The sequence below is a fragment of the Oryctolagus cuniculus genome, chromosome X, assembly GCF_964237555.1.
Source record: "Oryctolagus cuniculus chromosome X, mOryCun1.1, whole genome shotgun sequence".
In the NCBI taxonomy this organism is placed as follows: Eukaryota; Metazoa; Chordata; class Mammalia; order Lagomorpha; family Leporidae; genus Oryctolagus; species Oryctolagus cuniculus.
The window spans coordinates 117,178,525-117,194,068 of NC_091453.1; the positions used below are offsets into that span (position 1 = coordinate 117,178,525).

The 15,544-nt window shown below is 40.2% G+C and overlaps 1 protein-coding gene across 4 annotated transcripts in view; it reads right to left on the reverse strand.

Annotated features, from left to right (window-relative positions):
* The window catches only part of FGF13 (fibroblast growth factor 13), a 651,305-nt gene that overhangs the window by 345,582 nt on the left and 290,179 nt on the right, over positions 1-15,544 (reverse strand). The gene's annotated exons all lie outside the window — the stretch shown is intronic.

The following is a 15,544-nucleotide window of genomic DNA, read 5'->3' on the forward strand; positions in this document are numbered from 1 at the left end:
CCTTTATTACTCATTTTTACCCTGTCCCATGTCAGAAAAGAATAGATGCCCAGACTGCTACTTTTTCTTCAAGTCATGCCTTCTCCTGGAAAATACAGATGACCCTTGCCCATTTCTCCTTTCTATCCATCTTCTTCTTTTTCTCAAAGCTCTGGCCACAAGAACACTCTGTAGAGTTTATAAAACAGCATTGAGCTCTTTGCTGTCTATGGGCCTTTATACTTGTATCCTCCTGTACCTGAAAAGCTCTTTCTCTTGATAAGCATGTATCTGGCTGCTTCTCATCATTCAGTTTTCATCTCAAATGTCACTTCCTTTATTTAAAGGAGCAGCCCTCATTACCACCTCAGGTGCTCTTTTTTTTTTTTTTTTGACAGGCAGAGTGGACAGTGAGAGAGAGAGACAGAGAGCAAGGTCTTCCTTTGCCATTGGTTCACCCTCCAATGGCCACTGCGGCCAGCGTGCTGCGGCTGGTGCATCGCGCTGATCCGATGGCAGGAGCCAGGTACTTCTCCTGGTCTCCCATGGGGTGCAGGGCCCAAGCACTTGGGCCATCCTCCACTGTACTCCCGGGCCACAGCAGAGAGCTGGCCTGGAAGAGGGGCAACCGGGACAGAATCCGGCGCCCCGACCGGGACTAGAACCTGGTGTGCCGGCGCTGCTAGGTGGAGGATTAGCCTAGTGAGCCGTGGCGCCGGCCCTCAGGTGCTCTTTAGTACATTATCAAGACATTCTTTGTCCAGTGGCATCATTATCCATGCACTCCTGAATTTATCAAGGCAGGAAAAGATTATCCTGTTGAAACTTTGATACTAGAATTTCTAACCTTTTGCTAATGAAAAGTTTCTTTTGATTTTCCTGGAGATTTGGGTAGTGGAGAGAGAATGTTAGACGCCTTCACACATAACTTTTTTTTTTTTAACTAAAAATGGCAGAAACCCCATTCCAATTTGTTTTAGTAACAATGGAAGTGTATTGGCTTATAAATGGGATGTCCAAGGGCATATGATGACTTTAGGCATAATAGGACCCAAGTATTTTGAAAAAGACCAGCAGTACTCTGCCTCTTGTCCATTTCTCGGCTTTGCTTCTCTCTGTGTTTTCATTTTTAGACAGACTTTTGCCACATTTGGAAAAGATGGTCACAAGAGGCAGTGGCTCTGTGCCAGAGACTTATCCATGAATAAGAAAGACATGGCCCTTGCTTTCTTGGAGGCAAAATGGGGGATGATGAGCTGTCTGTGCATCCATCCTTGTCTGACACAAAATGAGAGTAAAATGGGAATAATGCAAGAAGCAAGCATGTATACGTGTGCAAATAAAGAAATGGTGTAATTACAGATGGTGGCATGTACTATTTAAAACACCTTGAGGACATCTTGGCCACAACATCCCAAACATTTCAATTCTAGCCAGTCTTTATAAAACACATGTTCTATATTTGCCTATACTTAAAGATTGGGGGTGCACTATTGAACAACTGAGTCCCTGCCTTTGAAGGGCAGACACACAGTTCTATACTATATTCAGATAACTCAACTAACCACCCTAGTAAGCAGAATAGGATGGAAACCATAAGTGACATCCTAAGCAAGGGCTGTGGACCAAATGGTTGAGGCAAGGGGAAAGTTGAGAAAAATATATTTCTTGAAAAGTCCATATATGAAGTGATGAAAGGCAGAACTAGTGGGCATGGCAAATGAAAGAAAGGATCAGCCATTTAGAAGTCTGGTTGAATGGTAGCTTCCTGAGAGGTATAAGGAAGTCAAAAAGTAGCAGCTCTCAATGGAAATAGGTAAGGAGTAATAAGCTTGCTTTTGGATATGTTGATCTAAAGGATGTATGGAAATAAGTGAACACTTTCATTTTCTGTGACAATTTCTTGAAGGCCTATATGCTCCAAGAATTAAGTTTCATATACATTATTCCATTTAATTACACATATAGTGACTCTTAAAGAAGATATTTTTAGCAACCCTTTTTATTTATGGGGCACATGAAACTCAGGGTAGTTACAAAACTCACACACGGTGACACAGCAGGTTAATGACATAGCACGTATTTGGCCCTATACCACTATTGGATACTTTCTACCAGACATCACTTTGGCTCACCACAACCTACACCTTCAAAACAGGCAACCACAAATATCTTACCAGCTTCCCTTCCCATTAAAATAATTTCCAGTTGGAGAAAGAAGCAAAGGGGATGACTAAATCCCAACTGGAAGGTTGATTTATTTTGGAAGACTTCACAAGACTCTTTAAGGAGCTCTCTGACAGTGCTAATTTTAACCAAGTCATTATGAAGCAACCTTGGATTCTGCCATGCAAGGCAAAGTACAAACACAAGAATATGACTCAGCACAAACCAGCTGTGGCTCTCCCTCCACCCCATTACCCACATCCCAAAAGGGTGAGTAACAGTTCCCAGATTCACTAAATAACAGAAAACATGCTCAGAAAGCCCTCAAGTCCTCCATCCCTCCAGTTTCCCATAGTGAGGCTTTTGCACCACTTTCCAGAGTCTACCCCAATGAATTTTCTCATAATCCTCTCTTGTCTTGGAATTAAAGGCAGGGATGAGTTGGGCTATGGGACACATCCTACAACCATGGCAAATAGTGGTAATGAGCATCTATTTTATGGGACTTATGCGCAAAGGGAGAGATGGGCAAGAAAGTGCTCAGATTGGAATAGCAGCATCAGTAGCAACAGTCATGGAAATCTGGTCTCAACTTTCAGATGATGTCCTTCGCTTAAAAAGTTCTGAGATGCTGTCCTTTATTACTGTCACTGAAATAGAGCCTCCCAGGAAACTCTAAACCCAAATTCTTCCCATCCTTTTGTCCTGTATCTCCTGTGGATTTTATCCTTATTCCCAAGAAGTGGAAAATGGTGATTCTTCATCTTTAATCTGGAATCCACATGGGAGGTGTTCTCCCTTTTTCTTCTGACGATACAAAGACCCTCTTTAATGCTACCTACCAATCACATGATTAGTTATGGATTTCACAAACATATAATGAGCCATTACTCTGTGTATGACAATTTCAGGCTTCAGGGATGCAGCATGACTGAAACAGATTCATGCTTTTATGAAGATGCATTACCAACAATAAGAAGTTGACATAATTAATAAATAAATCATGCAATGTATTGAAAAATATAACATAATTTCATACTAAAAGGAAAATGTGAGAAGGAGAAGGGACACTAAAAATGCCAAAGTTGGGAGTGGGTGGTACTCAAAACAGTGGTCAATGTAAGCATCATCAATGTTGTAAGAGATGAACAAAAAATTGTATGATTTTATCCATTGGGCATTCCATGCCCAATGAACAATGAGTGCAACGTCCCTAAGGTGAGAGCATGCCTAGTATAATTGAAGAATAACAGTGATACCTCTGTGGCCAGAGCAGAATGAGTCTTGTTCTGCTCTTCAGAAGGCCAAGATGTTTCACTTAGACTCTATGGGGTAAACCTTGAACCAGTTTTATTAAATAACACATTTGAACAAGCTACCTGAACAGGAATACCAATGTTATGGTCATAACTGCATCCTCACTATGAAAACAAGCTTGAATCAAAAACAAATTATTAAATGGATGAATAAAAGAATGAAAACTAACAAATGAATGTAAAACTTGAGATCTTTTTAATACCAACTGATTTCTGTGCACCCGATCCAGTTCACACTTAGTCCCTGGCCTTGGGATCCTTAGTCCTGTCCAACTGGGTTCTAAGGATCAACACACTTTTTCCTGGAAACAATACACAGTCTATTCTGCAGTTACCTACGTTGTGCTCCAGCTCCATGGACTAGAATGCACTGTAACTTTAACAAGTTTCTCTCCATGACCCTGTTTGCTTATATCAAGTTCCAGTGCATTTAACAACATCATTGCTCTCTTGCCCTTCACTTATCAATTTCATTTTCTCTACTGCTTCCATTTCTCCACATGCTTAACTTCTTCTTGAATTCCCTACAAACCTGAAAAAATCGTATGTCATTATAATAGCTCTTACTTCCTTGTCTTTCATTATGGTCTACTCAATAAACATGCAGAGTATGCCTAATATGTGCTGAGCACTATGAAAGAAGCAAATTTCATGGTTCCTACCACAGAGAAACTTTCCACCTATCAAGCTGACATAGCTTACGTAACATGCTGTTACTTAGCACCAACAAGGATGGGGTAGTCTGCCACTCCCATATGCTGCTGGTAGAAATATAAATTGGCAAACAATTTAGAATTATTTAAGACATTAAAATCCATCATATTTTTTCTACTCATTTCAATTCTTAAAATCTGGACTAAAGCTTTAGATATCTGGTCAAATATTTACCTATAAATTTATTTATTTGAATCATTACTTAGGAGGGAAAATCTGAAAATTAAATTTCTTAAGATAAGTAAACATTTAAATATATTATTGTCCAACTATATAGATACCAGGAATATTTAATGACATGGAGAAATGCTCAACATATATGACTAAGGAAAAAAAGGATGCAAAAATGTATGTGTGGCACTGTTAAAATTTTACTTTATATAACAGAACACATAAAACATTGGAAAAAATATAATAAAATGCCAAACTATCCTTCTTTGGATATTGTTTGAATTACAAGTATTTTCTGTAGGTTTCTGCATCCCTCATGAGAAAAACATTTTAATTTATACAGATTTTTATAAATGCATAATTTATAAAAGCATAAATTAAAATTTAGATAACATTAAAATAGGCATTAAAATGCCCATAACTTTTGGAATTTTCTCAAAGGGGCACATATGTTACATTACATGCTAGACAGCAAGAAGTCAGAGAAATTGTATTTTCTACCTTTTAAGGACACAGTCTTCTTGTAGAAAGATGTTTTCACAGTGTTCTCAGAAGTTAGAAGGCCAGACCCCAGGGTGCCCTCACCTCCCAGGAATCTCCTGAAACCCGGAGGACAGCAAAGTCCTCATGGGGAAAGAGAAATCAACAAAATTCACCTATGGGAGGAATCTGAAGGAGCCTCAAATCAAAGAACTTGATGCTAGGAAACATGAAATCAAAAATGTTTACTCTGGTCCAACAGTGCCCCACCAAGACCAGGCATATTTTCCACTGTTTCTCTATGAGTTGGCCAGTCAGAATGCGACAGAACACAGTGAGACCTGTGTACTTCCCTAATCCATGCTACACTGTTTTTCTGAAACATGGACCAATCTACTTATCTTTGCATTCTACATTCTTACCACTTCCCATCATAGAGAGCTTGGTTTTCAGTGACACTAGTCTCCCCACTGTTTACCAAATACATCCTTTGTTGGTTAGAACATTGGCTTCTAAGACTTTTCTCTCAACAATGACTGTATTTGATGGGGCCAGCGGTGTGGCGCAGTAGGTTAATCCTCCGCCTGCGGTGCTGGCATCCCATATCGGTGCCAGTTCTAGTCCCAGCAGCCCCGCTTCCAATCCCACTCTCTGCTATGGCCTGGGAAAGCAAAAGAAGATAGCCCAAGTCCTTGGGCCCCTGCACCTGCGTAGGAGACCGGGAAGAAGCACCTGGCTCCTGGCTTTGGATAAGCACAGCTCCAGTCATTGTAGCCATCTAGGGAGTGAACCAATGGAAGGAAGATCTTTCTCTCTGTCTCTCCCTCTCACTGTCTGTGACTCTACCTCTCAAATAAATAAATAAATATCTTTTAAAAAAATGACTGTACTTGAAGTGACAATCACTTCTCTTGCTATTTTCTGAGTCACATTACTTGACCACTAAGCATTGCTGATTGGAACAGAGTAGATTATTGACCAAGCTAGGCTACTCTGGCTTTAGAACACAGGAATTTTAGTTGATCTGTGTTGTATAGATCTTTAAAATAGGAAGTAAATTTAAAGTTAAGGATGACAGCTCCAGTCCTTGCAGCCATTTGGGGAGTTAATCAGAGGATGGAAGATCTCTCTCTCTCTCTCTCCCTCTCTCTCTCTCTCCCTCTCCCTCTCCCTCTCTCTGTGTGTAACTCTTTCAAATAAATAAATAAATAAATCTTTTTTAAAAAATAAACTTAAGGCTGAAGTGGCCACAAGGGTGTGAAAACAGAAAAGATTCTCCATGCTTGCATGTGAATTCAAGTGAGTATGCGTGTATCCATGTTGATGTTTACTGTTGGGAAGAAAAAAAAAAAAACAAAAAATAAGATTAAATCAGCCTTAGAAATCAAATCAATGTCTATATGATTTATGAGGATAAATAATCGAGTTCTTGAATTTTAGTTGTTGGATCCTGCCACAGGATTCAGGAGCAGGCTGTTAATATGAACTCCTCCAATGTAATCCCTCTTCTTTCATTTAAGCAATTGAAATGGATTCTCAACTTTTTAGAACAATTTTTTATATTCATCAAAATTTAGCCAGTCAGTGAAAAATAATTAAAATATTTTTTCGCACTAGATAATATGCTCCATGATAGCTCAGATGATGTCTGGCTCATTTCTTCTTCACTTTACCCTTAGCACATAGCAAGTAAGAGGCACCACAACAACTATTTGCTTTAATTGAAAAACACCATAAATCCCTGTCCCCTGTGCTAACAATATCCTTCTAATTCTCCTTAGTTTAGTTCATGCTCCATTTTTGCAAAGCTTTTCCCTGAATGCATGAGTCCAAAGCAATGATATCCTTTCCCTGTAGTATTCTACAGCAACTATGGTCCCCAATAATAGCCCTCTTTATCTCTCTATATGTGTGCTTATACATATTTGATCTTCTCCAAAGAATGTATGCTATTTGAAGGCAGGGGATACCTTATCTTTATCAGGTCTCTAGTACGATCTTAGTCCAGAGAAAGTGCTTGATAAATGCTTGCCTAACAAATGAAGCATACACTCTGAACATTCCTTTTCCAGCTTCGAAGCCAGTCTTTGGCAGGAAACAGAAAATTTTTATGCCATAGACTTGAACCAGCAGGGTATTGAGCACCTAGCAGTAAGCGGCCTGAAAGAGTATAGCTTCATCAATTCTGAGAGAATACAACTTGTTTATATTGAGGCCAACACATTTGCCAATCTCCTGGTAAAACATGTGCTGTGCTCGCGTGTTTGATTTTTTTTCTGTTGTGTTTATCCCATAATAAAGTAATGCTTCTATCTGAAATCTGCTTGAATTCAACTAATAACTACTGTGTTCATTTATTTCATAAAAGTAAAGTGCAAGTTACAGGGTTTTGTTATTCTAGGCGTCAAAGAAACAAAGCAAATGGACTGTAAAATGCATATACAGTGGAAAATATGACCCACTGCTTTCTGGATCGTACAATTTTCCCCTCAAAAGATGACTTCTCAAAATCCATAAAAAAGGCAAAAATGAAGATATATGAACAAAACTTTCTGCTGCCACTTAGGAGAGCAGATCTGAAAATATTTTACTCTTTTCTCTTTAAGGTCAGAAGTATTCACTTGCCAAGCATTATTTTTTATCATGAACCTAAAAATCTATGCTATAAAACTCTACCTACTGTTACTTCCTACATAATCATCTGCACACAGTTATCTTAGTAGTTTAGTGGAGAGGATAATAGATAAGCCAGAGCCGCTTTGGTACTGCAGTTGTTTACCAAAAGCCTGTCACAGGGACCACACACAGCTCAAACCACAACTTGAACAAATGGATTTATAATTGAAGTTGAAAAGTCAAGAGCTGTGGAGACTCCCCAAACCTCCCTTGGCTGCTCTGGGCTGAAGCACTTTACGTATCCTTAGCAACTTGGGTCACTAAGGTACACATGCAGCCTCCATTTAATAATTGGTTGTCTGCAGGAAACAAAGAATGAAAAGACAGCTGAAATGAGAGGAAAAAGTAACTAAAATCAATTCTCTTTTGAAATAAATTCATTAGGAATTGAAAATTGAAAAAGATTTTCTTAAATAGTCAGAATTCTAGTCATTATTTCCCCTCATGACCAATCTTTGGGGCTATCCTTTTTTTTAAGTTTTTTTTAAAAGATTTTATTTATTTATCTGAGAGGTAGAGTTACAGACAGTGAGAGGGAGAGAGAGAGAGAAAGGCCTTCCTTCCGCTGGTTCACTCCCCAAATGGAACCAATGGCGGAGCTGTGCCTATCTGAAGCCAGGAACCAGGTGTTTCTTCCTGGTCTCCCATTCGAATGTAGGGGCTCAAGCAGTTGGGCCATCTTTCACTGCCTTCCCATGCCATAGCAGAGCTGAACTGGAAGGGGGCATCCAGGACTAGAACTGGCACCCATATGGGATGCTGGCACCACAGGTGGAGGATTAACCTATTGCGCTATGGTGCCATCCCCAGGGGGCTATTTACTTCTTAACTACCTAAAATGCTTAACTATAGGGAGTACATGCTGGAGGTGATACTCCAATACCTGGACACTATATAGAGGCTATTTGCAATGTCTGATTTGGTTCCTTACTTACTGAAGGAATATGACAGAAAAAGGATCCTCTTTTTTTGTAACTGTCAATTTGTCCCTAGCCAGCAGTGAGGACTTACAGGCCCATCAACAGTTAGAGAATAGAGACTGACAGGGACTCTTCCATCTACAGGTGCTTAGGGGAAATTTTCGAGAGATCACTGTCTAGGATAGCTTGAATCTCTTTTGCTTTAGTGCAGGTGTTTTTGTGAAACTCTAACCCACCAGGGAGCTGAGAGGCTAAGCAGAATCCTTTTTACAAGAACAAAATGATGAACCAACACCTCTAAGCTAAAACAGGAAAATAAACTCATTAAAAATAGAACATGTCACATTATCTAGTTTTGGGGCTGAGTTTTCTGCCAGTCTTAAAAACAACTCTTGGTAGCCATATTGCTGCAGGCCTCCAACATACATATTGTATCTATACAAGAACAGGGTCATTATCCTCTGTAATTCGTACACAAAAGCCTGTGTTTCTAGTTTGAATCAAGATATGGAGATAGTAGAATTTATTGTTTGCAAACACTCAGATGTAATCTCCTCAACTATATACTGAATACATAGGATTCTAGTATGAGGGTAGCCTAACAAATGGTGATTTTCAGCATTCAAATAGAGGTTTACCCCCAATGAGGCTTCACCTCACCCCAGTTAGAATGGCTCCCATGCAGAAATCAACAAAAAAAGGCTGGCAAGGATATGGGGAAAAGCTACCCTACCCCACTATTGGCAGGAATGGAAACTGCTGTAGCCATTGTGGAAAACAGGATGGAGATACCTCAGACATCTCAGTATAGACATACCATATGATCCAGCCATCCCACTCCTGGGAATTTACCAAAAGAAAGGAAATCAGCATATGAAAGTGTTATCTATACTCCCCTGTTTATTGAAGCTCAAGTCACAATAGCTAAGATATGGAATCAACCCAGATGTCCATCAACTAATAACTGGATAAAGAAATCATGGTATACATATACCATGGAATACAACATAGTGTTAAAAAAATAAAGAAATCCTGTCATTTGCAACAAAATGGATACAACTGGAACACATTATACTTAGTGAAATAAGCCAGTGCCAAAAAGACAAATGCCATATGTTCACTCTGATCTGTGGTAACTAATAGAGCACTAAAATGTAATAATTGCTGTAGAAGTTAATTGACACCTTGAGATGTGATGAGTTTGAACGGCCATTGTCTCGACCGTTGAACAGTTTTTTTTTTTTTCGTACTCTTTACTTGTATAAGGTTAATCTTATGTATATAAAGTTAATTGAAAATAGATCTTAGTAAAAAATAAGAATGGGAATAGGAGAGGGAGGAGGAAGAAGGGTGAGTGCGGGTGGGAGGGAGGGTAGAATGGGAAGTATCACTATGTTCCTAAAGTTGTGTGTATGTATATACACATTTACTTTATTTTTTTTTAAGAGAAAAAAGAGTTTATTAACATGTGATATGCCCACCATGTGAGAAAAAAGAAATTCTCTGTGGAAAGGAACTCTCGAGAAGTGAGTTAAGGACCTTGTCCAGATAGTATTTCAATGAAGATTCATAAATCTTAGAGTGGCGACAAGATAAAGGAAGCAAACAATTCCAGTTTCTGAAAGCGGTGAACAGTGGGAAGGTAAGTTTATGGAAGAAAGTCTGCTCTCAGATTACTGTAGCATCTGCTGGTGCCAGTCTCCGAACTGATAAGCGGCTGTCTCCTGGAGAGGAAGATTTAGGTCTTGCCATAAGGCAAACAGAGGAAAGAGGGAAAGTCCCAGACATTTTAGCTGTCTTCAACTCAACCATCCTCAATATTCTAGGCAGAATGATTTTGATTTCTTTCAAAGCAAGTAAATTTAATCTGTGAAGACTTGTTCTCACCTTCCTGACGCTAGCTCCTAGAATTCTTTATTCCATTTTTGTATGTTTTTTTGTTTTTTTTTTATCTTTTATTTAATGAATATAAATTTCCAAAGTACGACTCATGGGTTACAATGGCTTCCCCCCCCATACCGTCCCTCCCACCCACAACCCTCCCCTTTCCCACTCCCTCTCCCCTTCCATTCACATCAAGATTCATTTTCGATTATCTTAATATACAGAAGATCAGCTTAGTATACCTTAAGTAAGGATTTCAACAGTTTGCTCCCACACAGAAATATAAAGTGAAAAATAATAGATGATTTTTTTTAAATGATGATGAAATCAGATCAGACCTATTGTCATGTTTAATCCCAGTGAGAGTCAAGTTGGGAATTGATAACTTCTTTTTTTTTTTTTTTACAGAAGATCAGTTTAGTGTACATTAAGTAAAGATTTCAATCGTTTGCACCCCCATAGAAACACAAAGTGAAATATACTGTTTGAGTACTCGTTATAGCATTAAGCCTCAGTATACACATTTACTTTAAATAAAAGATTTATAGGTTAAAAAAAGAATAGAGATTTATGTACTCAAATAAAAACAATGCAGTATATAAACAAGAAAGAATGACCAAGGCTCTATTTTTAAGAAATGGACTTGGACTCTGTAAGTTAGTGTGTTTCCCATGTACGGTCCCCAGCAGCACCAAGCATAGATATCTGGTCACAGACAACAAAAAGGCAGTAGCAAACTTTCCCACTTCCCCATTTTAAATGTTAGTTCTCCATGGAGTCTGAGATAGCTCCCTCCTTGTAAAGATTGCTGGTGGCGCAATCTCTCTAAAAACAAATTGATGGTCAGAGCCTGCACTGTGGAGCAGTAGGATAAGCCTCCACCTAAGCTCCAGCATATTATATGGCACTGGTTCATGTCCTGGCTACTTTTCTTCCAATCCCAGCTCTCTGCTATGGCCTGAGAAAGCAGTAGAAGATGGCCCAAGTGCTTGGGTTCCTGATCCTGCATGGGAGAGACCTGGAGGAAGCTTCTGGCTCCTGGTTTCAATTCGGCCCAGCTCCAGCCATTGCAGCAGTAATGGTAGAACTTTCTCTCTGTCTCTCGCTCTCCCTGTAACTCTACCTCTCAAATAAATAAAAAAATAAGTCTTTGAAAAATTGATGTTTCTAACATTTGCTGTTCCTAACATAAATTCCAATAGGGTGTTTGTCACTCCCAACGGTATATTTTTAAGCCTAAATATCCCTACAAAGATAAAAGGTGTGAGGCATAAAGGCAGAAGAACTTCTGTCTTTTGCAGTGAAACAACCCACTAATGCAGCCTTTCCATACTGGATCAGAGTTTTCTGAGCCATTACGAACAAATCTGTCCCAGGAGCTAAACTGAAACTAAACTGATAACTCCAGGGGCCAGCAATGTGGCATAGCTGGTAAGGCTGCCGCTCACAGTGCCAACATCCCATATGGGCACTGGTTAGAAACCTGGCTGCTCCACTTCCAATCCAGCTCTCTGCTATGGACTGGGAAAGCAGTACAAGTGCTTAGGCCCCTGCACCTTTGTTGGAGACCTGGAGGAAGCTCCTGGTTCCTGGCTTTGGATTGGCACAGCTCTGGCCATTGCGGACATTTGGGTAGCGAACCAGCAGATGGAAGACTTCTCTCTCTGCCTCTGCCTCTTCCTCTCTGTAACTCTTCCTTTCAAATAAAATAAATAAATATTAAAAAAAGAAAGATAACTCCAGCTAAAGACAGAAAGTGTTAAAACAAAAAAGATTCATAGAATGGCAAACACCCTAAACAGCACTCTGACCCCAAAATCAGCCCCTAAGGCATTTGGATCTGGCTGAAAGCCCAGAGAGCATTTCAGGCATGGAAAGCCAAGACACTGTGGCAAAACATGATCTACATAAAGGATCTCTGTGAGTGAGACCCCAGTGGAAAGAAGGGGCTATCAAAGAACAATGTACTTTTCTCTGAAGGGAGGAGAGAACTTTCACTTTGCTTATGGCTCTGTCTAAATACTGACGGAGTTTGTAGACTCAAAAAAGACTTCCATAGCCTTGGAAGCTCCTGACAAGAGCCTCAGGTGATCACTGACATCATAAATAAGAGTGTCAATTGTTAAATCAACAACAGGAGTCACTGTGCACTTACTTCCCATGTAGGACCTCTGTCCTTAATGAGTTTTACTGTGAGAATTAACTGTAAAACTTATTTTCAAACAGTACTTTATACTTTGTATATCTGTGTGGGTGCAAATTGTGGACATCTTTACTTAGCATAGAGTTGGTCCTCTGTATATAAAATTAATTGAAAATGAATCTTAATGAAGAATGGGATGGGAGAGGGAGTAGTAGGTGGGATGGGAGTGGGGGTGGGAGAGCAGGTATGAGGGGAATAATGGCTATATTCCTAAAGCTGTACCTATGAAATTTGTATTCATTAAATAAAAGCTTTCTTTAAAAAATGGCAGATGTGTAATGTGTTTGTTTGTTACACTGTAAGCATATTTGCCTCTTGGTTGTTTTTACCTTGCTACAGTTGTCACCTAGAACCCACAGCCACCCATTTTAGTTCAAGTTTCATTGCCAGTTTCCCTGCTCTGCAGGACCTCGCATGTAGAGGTCCCAACACCTCCTCCAGCCTGGAAACAATTTTGTTTAATGGGGAGGCCAGAGTGCTCATGGTTGGGACTTCACTTGAGACTCACTCAGCTCTGTGAATGCTTTGTGAGACCTAGGGCAATGCTGAATTCTCCAGGTCTGCTTGTCCCCAGTTATAAATTAAGAAGTCTCCACATCTTTTCTAGCATGAAATATCTTTTGCCCTAGACCTTGCTGACCTGGGGCATACTGAATTTTATGAAACTCAAAATTTCTTTGAGCATAACAGTGATGGAGTTGAGGAAGATTCTTCAAGGTATTTCTTAACATGAGTACTCAATAACTGACTTGAAATTTTGAGGGACAAATATGTGTCCACTAGGATTAGGTTCTGTAGTGCAGCCTGGGAGCTCAGCCAATAAAATTGAGAGTTGCCTTTTGTTTTCCTCAACTGCTTCCACATATAAGAGATCCCATAGCTCCCTGTTGCTCAGTAAATGTGAACTGGGCAAAGCTGTCCACTCGCAGATTTGAAAATAAACTGGATGAAATGTACTGTGAATTGCAAAACTGTATGTGTGATTTTTTTTTTGGCATGGTCATTGGGATGTCCCAGTGGGAAGAAACGGGAGTGCCCAAGCCAGTCTATCATAAAACTAAACTCATCTTCATCAAACAAACGAACCAGCAAATTAACACTTAATCTAAAAAGTTTTTAGAGTTAAGCAAGGCAGAGGTCATTATCTACATATCCAAGAAGAACAAATCAAAGAAATGTGAAGCATCTTGACAAAGGTCAGTAAGAGGAGAAATTTGGAAAAACTCACTAACCATATTACCAAAGGAATCCCAGCTGTTTGTGATACATTTCCTCCCTTTTCTCCTGCCCTGGATTGTAGCATACCCAAGACTTCAGAAGGAGAAATGAGGAGGAGGGAGATGGGAGAAGACACTTTCTTGGTGTAAATGTTTCATCCTTTTGTCCCTTGGAATCAGAACTTAAAGTTCCAGAGTCTTTACAGAAATATTTGTGGGTGATCCCTTCAATGGGTCAGGGCCTATAGAAGTCAAGTTCCGCCTTCTGTGTGTTGCAAGTGGAGTTATTCAAACTCTGATAAAAAGCTGAGAAACTGAGCATTTGAGGATTGTGAGCCACACCATGAGCAAAAACACTCTTTCACCCAATTTTATAATAGTTCCCTGGAGAGTGTACTATGATCATGCACTATCCCTTACTGCTCACAGGGCATTTTTCAAATTAGGGAACTGTGGGGAGCAACTCGGACTAGACTAAGTTACTGGAATTAAGACTTATTCTATGCATCTGCTCTCCCACAATATGGCGCTGGGAGAGGAGTAAACAACTTTTACACAGCTGCCTCCAGTTCGACCAATAACCTGCAGGAGCTGATCCTGCTCCTGATTGGAGGAGAGCAGCATGCTCGGCGTGTGGGTAGCAGAGTTGGGATTGGTGGAAGAGGACTATAAAGGAGGAGAGAGACAACATGCACCAGGAACATCTGAAGGAACACCTGAGCAGCCCCCGAGAGAGCTGGCCGGCCGTGTGCCACTCCCCCGCGGAAGTGGGGAAAGTGGCAGGGGGAGCCACCCTTCCACGGAGGTGGAAGGATCGGCAGCCAACCCGGGAAGGACCAGCAGCAAACCCGGGAAGGGCCGAGCAGACAAAAGAACAGCGCAGGGTTTAGTGTCATTCCTCCATGAAGAGGGGGAGCTACAGGGAACTCAATAGCTTAACAACAGAGATGGTACATGTGAGGAAAAATTAGGTTCTCATGCTCTGAAAAAGAATCACATGCCCAAGTCCAAACAATTTCCCCACTTATTATCTTTCTTTCAATCCTGCCAAATCATCAAAGGGTTTGAGTGTCCCTGCTTTTGGACAGTTGCTAAGAAGTGACAAATATAACACATAAGGTGGTATGCTTGCTTCTTTATTTTCTAAATTTAACAAACACTAAAATTGCCCTTTCTTGGTATATAGATCTGTGAGTTTCAACACATGTACAGATTCATGGAACCACCACTACTATTGTTTTTCAAAAGTTTTTGTTACAGTTTATTTATTTCAAAAACAGAGTTACCAAGATGGAGGGATAGAGATCTATCTTTCTTTCATCTGCTGGCTTATTCCCCAAAAGGCTGCAACAGCCAGGACTGAGCCAGGCTGAAGCCATGAGCCTGGATCTCCATTCAGATTTCCCATGTGGGTGGCAGGGCCCAAGCACCTGATCCATCTTTCACTTTTTTCCAGAAACATTGGCAGGGAACGGCATTAACAGTGAAGCAACTGGGACTTGAACGGGCACTCATATGGAATGCTGGCTTTGCAGGTGGGGGCTTTACCCACTTATGCCACAATACTGGCCCCCATCACCATTACTTACCACTCAAACAAATACCCTTAAGCTGTCCCATTTTAGTTTTATACCAAGCACCTACCCTAACTCCTGATAATAACTGCTTTGTTACCCACTGCCATAGTTGGGTACTTTCTTTTTTAAAAATATTTATTTATTTATTTGAAAGTCAGAGTTACACAGAGAGAGGAGAGGCAGAGAGAGAGAGAGAGAGAAAGAGAGAGAGAGAGAGGTCTTCCATCTAATGGTTCACTCC